General features: G+C 39.4%; 1 protein-coding gene across 2 annotated transcripts in view; it reads left to right on the top strand.

Moving 5' to 3' along the window:
* The first annotated feature begins 8,174 nt into the window (after nucleotides 1-8,174).
* rassf7a (Ras association domain family member 7a) overlaps nucleotides 8,175-10,354 on the top strand; it is a 57,641-nt gene continuing 55,461 nt past the window's right edge. For both annotated transcript variants that reach the window (XM_062990970.1, XM_062990969.1), the window contains exon 1: nucleotides 8,175-8,219. The gene's annotated coding sequence lies outside the window, so the exon portion shown is untranslated. The remainder of the gene's footprint in view (nucleotides 8,220-10,354) is intronic.

The following is a 10,354-nucleotide window of genomic DNA, read 5'->3' as shown; positions in this document are numbered from 1 at the left end:
ATAGTGTTTATTCGTCTGTAACATCAATGATTTGTCGGAACACTGCCAACCCAAACAGGGTTTGTACTCTGTTCTCTTTTTTATCTTAGCATTAATGTGACTCACTGCATTCATGTGAAGATATGATGTCACTGATCGTGATGATCAGCTTACAGTCTATGCACACAAAAGCAGCAGTGTTTGCTCCAAACATAATTGTTTTGACTGGAGTTCCTTGGAGTTCCTATCTCGTCTTCTCACCTGGAGGACCTGGTTATCTCCAGGTGAACACGTTGAGTGTGGCTGTCAGATTTTTGAGCAAGTCCCATCATGTGCGACAAACCGTGCCGTGCTTGCAGGTGTAGGTGTGTGTAAATACAGATGAAGAGACTCACACATACTGTATCATGTGTCACTTAAAAATGCACTACTCTTCCATTCAACCTTTAAACACAGGGAGTGTGTTATTAAAGACAAAAAACAAAGCAGTCTTGACTACATAATATCAAACTGATTACTGGTTTACACATGAAACAGAAAGATGTTGGGATGCTTACTATGTGGTCAAAATTATATGCTCATTGCTCGTTGGGAGCAAACAAAAAATGTATTTAAATTAATATTAGTAATAAGAAATATACACTGGAAAGCATATGTACTGTAAAAACAAGCTAAATGTGGACTTTCCACTGTTTTTGGGTCCATCTGAGATAAGCTCAGGCCTAGAAATCTTGTCATTTCTGCATAGTAATATATGGCTTCTATATTGCATAATAGAGTCAAAATGCTCCCAAGCCTATGTGGCTATACTTATCACAGTTGTAGTTTAGTGGTTAAGGTATTGGACTAGGAAGCAGTAAGTTCAAGCCCCACCACTGCCAGGTTGCCACTGTTGGGCCCATGAGCAAGGCCCTTAACCTTTAATTGCTTACACCATATATACTGTCACAGTACTGTGAGTCACTCTGGATAAAAACATCTGCTAAATGCCATTGTGGGCCAGTGATAGCTCAGTGGTTAAGGTACTGGACTAGTAAACAGAAGGTTGCCGGTTCAAGCCCCGCCACCACCAAGTTGCCACTGTTGGGTCCCTGAGCAAGGCCCTTAACCCTCAATTGCTCATCGTGTTCAGCTCATTGTGTAAGTCGCTTTGGATAAAAGCGTCTGCTAAATGCTGAAAATGTAAATGTAAATGTAAATGCTGAAAATGTAAATGTTATCACAGTAGCATGATGGTTTCTCATACAGTGCTGTCTGAGGGCTTGCCCTACATAGACAGGGATTTGTCTAGATTTTCTGAATCTTTTTATAATATCATGTAAGGTGGATGGTAATGTATGGTCCAAATGTACGTATGGCACAAATTGGTCAGCAACGACCCATCTTTTCTTGCGCTGAGCCCATCATGCTTATACCCAATCATGCTTATTGAAAGTTTTTGAACAGTGTAACTTGAATATTCTATGAACTTTTCACTTATTTTGCCCCTATCTCAAGTTTTTTAATGTGTTGCAGGCATCAAGTTCCAACCTAATTTGTTTACAATATTTAATCAAGTTTTAAAACATTAAAAATAATGTCTCTGTACTTTTGTTAGTTAAATAAATGTTCAAAAGATATTACAAATCACACATTCTTGTTTTATTGCATTTCACAAAATGTCCCAACTTGCAAAGGTTTGAAAGATACACCATATTGCCAAAAGTATTTACTCACCCATCCAAATCATTGAATTCAGGTGTTCCAATCACTTCCATGGCCACAGGTATATAAAACCAAGCACCTAGGCATGCAGACTGCTTCTACCAACATTTGTGAAAGAATGGGTCGCTCTCAGGAGCTCAGTGAATTTCAGCGTGGTACCGTGATAGGATGCCACCTGTGCAACAAGTCGAGTCATGAAGTTTCCTCTCTACTAAATATTCCACAGTCAACTGTCAGTGGTATTATAAAAGTGAAAGCGATTGGGAACAACAGCAACTCAGCCACTTTGTGGTAGGCCACGTAAAATGACAGCGTAGTCAGAGGATGCTGAGGCACATAGTGCGCAGAGGTCACCAACTTTCTGCAGAGTCAATCGCTACAGACCTCCAAACTTCATGTGGCCTTCAGATTAGCTCAAGAACAGTGTGTAGAGAGCTTCATGGAATGGGTTTCCATGGCCAAGCAGCTGCATCCAAGCCTTACATCACCAAGTGCAATGCAAAGCATTGGATGCAGTGGTTTAAAGCACGCCGCCACTGGACTATAGAGCAGTGGAGACGGACGTGTTCTCTGGAGTGACAAAAAACGCTTCTCCGTCTGGCAATCTGACAAGTCTGGGTTTGGCGGTTGCCAGGAGAACGGTTCTTGTCTGACTGCATTGTGCCAAGTGTAAAGTTTGGTGGAGGGGGATTATGGTGTGGGGGTGTTTTTCAGGAGTTGGGCTCGGCCCCTTAGGTCCAGTGAAAGGAACTCTTAATGCTTCAGCATACCAAGAGATTTTGGACAATTTCATGCTCCCAACTTTGTGGGAACAGTTTGGGGATGGCCCCTTCCTGTTCCAACATGACAAAGCAAGGTCCATTAAGACGTGGATGAGTGAGTTTGGTGTGGAAGAAATTGACTGGCCTGCACAGAGTCCTGACCTCAACCCGATAGAACACCTTTGGGATGAATTAGAGCGGAGACTGTGAGCCAGGCCTTCTCGTCCAACATCAGTGTCTGACCTCACATATGCGCTTCTGGAAGAATGGTCAAAAATTCCCATAAACACACTCCTAAACCCTGTGGAAAGCCTTCCCAGAAGAGCAGAAGCTGTTATAGCTGCAAAGGGTGAGCCGACATCATATTAAACCCTATGGATTAAGAATGGGATGTCACTCAAGTTCATATGCATGTGAAGGCAGATGAGCGAATGCTTTTGGCAACATAGTGTATTTAATGCGCAACAAAACCATGGGCATTAATATGTAGTTGCCCCCCATTATCCGCCCTCTTTGAAGCTATAACAAGCTCAACCCCTGTGAGAAGGTGCTCAGTGGGGTCAGTGCAGCTACTATTTCCCACACCAAGGTTGTCAAAACGTGTCTTTATTGCTTGTGCAAAGTATTGCCTGAAACAGAAGATGTACCTTTCATAAACTGATGCCACATGTCTGGATGCATGCAATTTATTTAATACACCTGTTTATTTTATACATCTTTTAGCATGAGCTGAAACACTTAATGTGGGTATAATTGCTATTTCTTTACAAATGAAGACCATGTCACTAATTGTACAACACCTATTATTTAAAAATATTTAAATAATTTCATTATATATTATCTAAAATGTTATATTTTTATATAATTAAATATTTATATGAGTTAGTATAATATATAATATAATTTTAGCATTTATTTTTCTAAACTGATAGCAATGTGAGCACCCCCCCCCCCCCCCCCCCCCCCCCAGTCTGGTGGTTCTGGTGAAACTTAAAATGAAACTAAATGAAACTAAAGTTGTAAAAACAAGCCTTCACCCCACACATTCCAAAGAATGCTGATTGCAGTTGGATCTACTCCAAAAGCAAGGAAATTTTGCACACAATACAGAGGTAGCCAGAGATGGGTCTGGGATGTAGGTTGCTAGCAAAACAGCAAAACAAAAACATCAAAGGAATTTATACATTGTATTAATTACCAAGGCCTATATGCAAAGAAATCATCATGGAAGGATGTGAAAAACTGCCCAGGGAAGCCAAAGGATGACTTGAAGGATCTGAAGGGATTAGAAAACAGGTATGATCTCTTTGTGCTTTTTCAACACCAATGTGACATAACAAGAAACAGCTTCACCTTTACTTGGAACTAAAACAAAAGAAAATGCCAAGATTTGCCACATATTTACTTCAGCCTAGCACAAGCAACACCCCGAAAGACCAGACGCTGTTACATGAAGATATAGTCATATGCTTGTCGGAAAGAAAGCTGTGTAATTACTTTATATGTGTTGAAATTAAAGGCAAAAGAGGACGGAAGATGAGAGTCTATTTAAAACCAACAATGGTCTTTGTTATCAAAATACTCAAAGTGTGGAGTTCCACATCACAGTCTATTTCATTTTGCCCGACTTGAAGCAGTCTGCTTTATGAGGGAGAGATACCATTCTTACATTTTCACTGGAATGTGGTGCCATGTGTACTGAGTCTTTATCCTCAAAAAGACTGAAAAAACATATTACCACGATGTCAAAAGTCGAATCTGGATCAAAATTAAACAGAGCAGCTGGCAGATTTCTGTGTGCATGACATACATGATCACAGAGAATATTACAGGATGCCAGAGGGAACACTTGAAATGAATAAATGATTAATGACAAAGGAGAGAAGAGCTCCAACAGATTTAAAAACAACTAGATGAAATCACAATTAGCCCAGAAGGTGGGTTAAAAGTTTAGTTTTAATTATAGGATCTATCAGATCTATGATAAAGTTGGGGTGTTATTAATGCTGTGTTTAATTATTAGAAAAACTAGATACAGCAACTGACATTGTATCATCCACTAGTGGATGATACAGGTTTTGGGCAGAGCCCCTGATACTGAGAATGCCATGCTGGTATGATCTTATCTAGATACAGAAATGTAACCAAATCAAATTATCTGCCAATCACATGTGTTTCTGCTACTGCCTAGTTCCCCTGTTTATTAACATATTTTCTATTAATTTCCGCTTCTGTTTTAAAATCTTTTAGATATTCTGTTTTAAAATCTTAAGACAGAGGTAAAAATAAAATGTACAGAAATTTAAAAAGAGCATCTGTTACTGTCTAATGTGTCTTAATGCCCTTCAAAACAGAACATGAACTGCTGTTACATTCTGTGTGAAAAACAAATAACAGTATTAAGAATAAGAAGAAGCAGCTGTCAGCGATGATAACCATGTTTGGTAACCATGTTTTCAATATCTTTGACTAAACAGTATGCAGTAACTTGCCAACACACACACACACACACACACACACACACACTATATCTGTCTGACATAAAAATGACATACCTGTATATACTACATTTGGGGACACAGCTATTCAGAGGATCTTTCAGGACCTGACGGTTAAATTGGAGACATGTTCAGTACAAAGTGCATACAGAATTGTTAATTGTATGATATTTGTGTGATTATTAAACATCTTTACCATTATATAACTGTTTTTTCTTATTTACTTTCAAATACAGTGGTACCTTGTAACTCGACATCCCCTAAACTCGAAATCTTTGAAACTCGACACACTTCGTGGAGACATTTATATCCCTAAACTCACTGTTTCCCCTAAGTTTGACTTGTCCAGCCATTAAAAAAATATTTATTTCATTTCAAATTATCAATAAACAGCCGCTTTGTTCAGTGCTCGGCTTGAGCTGTGCGGTGAATCGTCATCAAAGTGCGCATATTAGACGAATCTGCATTTGTGTGGAATAACAGTCAGATCCACTCTGAAAGCTTCACATGTATCTGTGTTTAGCTGGATTTTCCTCACTGTATCTTTTATAAACTTGTGTTTAAGCTCGGGGTTCTGAGATATTTTAAGAGTCAGAAAGAAACAATAGGCAGCTCAGGTGGTGCAGCGGTAAAACACACTACAGAATACATTGTACCGAATCTCTTGCCGGCTGAGGCTGAGTGGCTACATGAACAACGATTGGCCTGTTTTTCAGATAAGGGGCGGGACTAAGTCGGATGGGGACTCTCTCTCAGACTAGTGTGATTACGACCTCTGCTGGCTGGTTGGTGGCGCCTGTCTGAGATGGGGAAGGGGTGCGGTAGAGGGTGTGGCCCTCTGTGTGCAGCGCTGTACCGCACTGCACTCGTCAAGCATAGGTGATAAGATGTTTGATTGCTGTGCACGTGTCGGAGGGGACGTGGAGCAGCCTCGTCCTCCCCAATCAGGAGCAGGGACCAGCGTTAGTGAGAGGATGATTGACTGGTAGAAGTTGGATGCGCTAAAAAAAAAAGTGGGAGAAAAAGGGATAAAATTATATATATATAAAAGAAAGAAACAATAAAGAAGTAAAGGTAAAGTGCAGGTTTTATTGTATTTTTATATTGATTTTTAAATGCTTTTCAATTGAATTTTAGTGTTTTATATTGTACTTATTTTAAGTGTCTAAGTGTCAAAACAACCTTATTATTTTACATTATACAACAGTTAGTTCCGACCTTACAATCTGATTGGTTGAGAAGCGTTCTAACTGTGCTGATATTCGTGATAACAGCACGGACTTTTCACACCACAACTGTATTACTCCGCTGACGCGTTGCCAGTAACGACAAGCTTCATGCACACAAACGCGCACGCAGGCGACACAGACCTTATTCCCGATCGCGTTTTAAATCCGCGATCTGATACACAATCTAGTGCACTATGTAGGGAACATAAATCCGTGATCTGATACACAATCTAGTGCACTATGTAGGGAACATAAATCCACGATCTGATACACAATCTAGTGCACTATGTAGGGAAACATAAATCCGTGATCTGATACACAATCTAGTGCACTATGTAGGGAACTTTAATGTGTTTGTAACACGAACAGTTAGCTTAATAGCCCAGTTAGCAGCTCCTAAGAGTTCTGTTATCACCCATATCCTTTGGTGTGTGTGAGAGGTTTTTAATTTTCTTTTTCTTTTTATAAAAGCAATAGAACACTTGAGGTTGTGTGTTATCACGAATAACACACTCCCTCTCGTGTTCTATTTAAGCAATAGAACACGAGAGGGAGTGTGTTATCGCGAATAACATCAGGGCCGTGATTCGGTCGCAGGCACGACCCGAAGGCGAGTGCGGTAGATCATCACAGCCATGATGTTATTTGCGATAACACATGACCTCGAGTGTTCTATTGCTTTTATACAACAGTTTTTACAAAATAAAGAAAGAAAATAAATAAAAAAAGCCCTGAATTTCATAATAAATATGCTTTAATATTGACAATACCTTCTGCCAAAAAGTAGTTCCACAACGAATATAAAGTTTAACACTACAAAGCAGACATCCCAAGTTGAAAAAACTCATTTCAGGGAGGTAAGAACAACAAGAAGAAAAAGTCAAGAACCTCAGAAGAGAAAAAAAAGGAACAAAAAACATCTTGCACAGACCAAAGGATATTGGTGAGAACTGAACTCTTAGGAGCTGCTGACTGGGCTATTAAGCTAACTGTTCGTGTTACAAACACATTAATGTTCCCTACATAGTGCACTAGATTGTGTATCAGATAACGCATTCATGTTCACTACATAGTGCACTAGACAATATATTAGACAATTGGTTATGTTCCCTACACAGTGCGCTAGATTGTATATCAGATAACGCATTCATGTTCACTACATAGTACACTAGACAATATATTAGACAATTGATTTATGTTCCCTACACAGTGCGCTAGATTGTATATCAGATAACGCATTCATGTTCACTACATAGTACACTAGACAATATATTAGACAATTGATTTATGTTCCCTACACAGTGCGCTAGATTGTATATCAGATAACGCATTCATGTTCACTACATAGTACACTAGACAATATATTAGACAATTGATTTATGTTCCCTACACAGTGCGCTAGATTGTATATCAGATAATGCATTCATGTTCACTACATAGTACACTAGACAATATATTAGACAATTGATTTATGTTCCCTACACAGTGCGCTAGATTGTATATCAGATAACGGATTTAAAACGCGATCAGGAAAAAAATGTTGTGTCGCCTGCGTGCGCGTTTGTGTGCATGAAGCTTGTCGCTACTGGCAACGCGTCAGCGGAGTAATACCATTGTGGTGTGAAAAGACCGTGCTGTTATCACGAATATCAGCACAGTTAGAACGCTTCTCAACCAATCAGATTGTAAGGTCGGAACTAACTGTTGTATAATGCTTAATTAGCCTAACATATATGCAGTTTTACGGGACCACCAAACGCATTGACCAGTTTCCCCATACATCCTTATGGGAATAAATAGCTTGAAACTCAACGCCTTTTAAACTCAACACCCAGAACCAAATGACGTCGAGTTTCAAGGTACCACGGTACACTCTGTGTGTGTGTGTGTGTGTGTGTGTGTGTGTGTGTGTGTGTGTGTGTGTGTGTGTACTGTAGCTTTAAGAGGCGGCATGGTAACGGAGCAGCGTTTCATTGCACTCTTGTAGCGAAATAATAACAGCGGCTCTGTGAGTAACAACTCTCAGCTGACTCAACAAGAGCGACCTGGTAAGTTTAAACCCCTTGTTTTATTTTATTTTTGTGGTAGAAACAATCGAAAATACACCAGAGGACTCGTTTTTAGAACTTTTAAAAGTCAAACTTACTTAAAATATCCAACTGCAAAGCTCGTGTGTTTGCTAATTAGCGTTTCTTGTGTTTACGTTGTTGCTAGCTGAACTATCAACACTGTTAAATGTTTGTTACTATAACAAGACATACATATTTAAAGACTTCCTTAAAAAGAAATAAAGTTTGACATAAAATGTTTTACATTTTGTAAAATGTTTCTTTTAAGTGCCCTAAAGCGTCAAGTGCAGCGGTGCACCTGTTAACAACAGATCTAACAGAATAGAGTGATGTCACAGTGTACCGTACAGTTCAACACCATAACAGGGAAATTGTGATTCATTTTTTAATAATGTATTAATATAGATATACATTAAATGATGGGGACATTTTTGTTTGACATTCTATTCCAACACCATGTTCTCTTTCTACTCCAATTGGACGGTTTCCACATTAGTTTAAACTGTGTCTGTGGGAACTTTTGCTTACTTAGTCAAAAAGCCTCTTTGAGGTAAGGCACTGATTGAATGAGAGGGCCTGGCTTCCAATCGACATTCAAGGTACCCAAAAGGAGTTAAATGGGTTGAAATAGTTGTAGTGGAGAACAGCAATTACTTAATCTATTTTAGATTACAATAACTTAGTTTAAATATAAAATTTTAGTTTAGTTTAGTATGTGAGGTCGGCATCCACATACTTTCAGACAGACAGACAGACAGACAGACAGAAATTAAGGCCTCAGTAGCTAGTTACAGTCAGTGGGTAGCCACTGTCGCCTCACAGCAAGAAGGTCCTAGGTTCGATCCCTGGGTGGGGAGGTCCGGGTGCTTTCTGTGTGGAGTTTGAATGTTCTCCCCGTGTTTGCGTGGCTTTCCTTCGGGAGCTCCGGTTTCCTCCCACTGTTCAAAGACATGCAAGTGAGGTGAATTGGAGAAAGAAAATTGTCCATGACTGTGTTTGACATTAAACTTGTGAACTGATGAATCTTGTGTAATGAGTAACTACCGTTTGTCATGAATGTAACCAGAGTGTAAAACATGACATTAAAATCCTAATAAATAATAACAATGATAGTTGTGCATGCCAAGGTGGCGCAGCAGGATATTCCGCTAGCACACCAGTGCCGAGTTTCTGAACTCCTCGGTTTGAAACTCTGCTTTGCCACCGGCCGGCCGGCTGGGCACCATCTGGCAGGCATAATTGACAGTGCCTGCAGCAGATACTAATTGGCCATCATATCTGCAGGGTGGGGACCGGACTATGTGTGGGTGGGATCTTCATACACTGTGTAAGGACCCTTTTTTTGTATTATATCTGACCATCCAGACTAGAGATGCAAGATTTAGCCAATTTCTTACAACTGTCATTAGTCAGCGATAAACTGATAACCACCAAGCTCATAGCGTTGCATCATAATACAAAACACCATAGTGTTTCATATCAGCAAGTCTTTATACTTTATTTAATGAAAAACAGTGTGATTTAGTGAACATGGAAGTGTTGTGATTTTCATGTGATGGCAGTGAGTGATTTTAAGTCAATACTGGGACATGATGCCAAATCCATACTGACAAAAACCAGCTTCCGTTTGTGTTTTTAATAGTGCCATCATTCATAATGTACTTTTATTAGGGATGCATCGATACCATTTTTTCCCAACCGAGTACAAATACAAGTACATGCATTTTTGTACTTGCCGATACTGATACCGATACAATACCTATTTAGAATACCGTTTTTTTTTTTAAACAAAAACACATGTGAGAAGTGACGAGGGGTTTAATGATACCTCGTCCAAAAATGCACGTCAACAAGTAGCGAGTGATCAAAGTGTTTGTGCGCTGACGTGATGAAATCAAGGAGGAAAAATAAATGAATCTGAGTGGATTTGGCAACATGAATAGCATGGATTGTTCTGTAGTGAGTTGGAGGTTAATAAATATTTTTGCAATGTTGGTGTTTTGTTGTTATGTTTTGTAGAGAACGATCAGGTCAGAAATACTGTAAAACGTGTGTGTGCCGGTGTATTCTGATATAAACTATATTATCCCCCTGTCCCACCTGTTTACACTCCT

Source organism: Trichomycterus rosablanca, chromosome 1 (assembly GCF_030014385.1).
Source record: "Trichomycterus rosablanca isolate fTriRos1 chromosome 1, fTriRos1.hap1, whole genome shotgun sequence".
NCBI lineage: Eukaryota > Metazoa > Chordata > Actinopteri > Siluriformes > Trichomycteridae > Trichomycterus > Trichomycterus rosablanca.
Note: the sequence above shows the minus strand (reverse complement) of the source record. Positions and strands in the feature narration are given on the sequence as shown.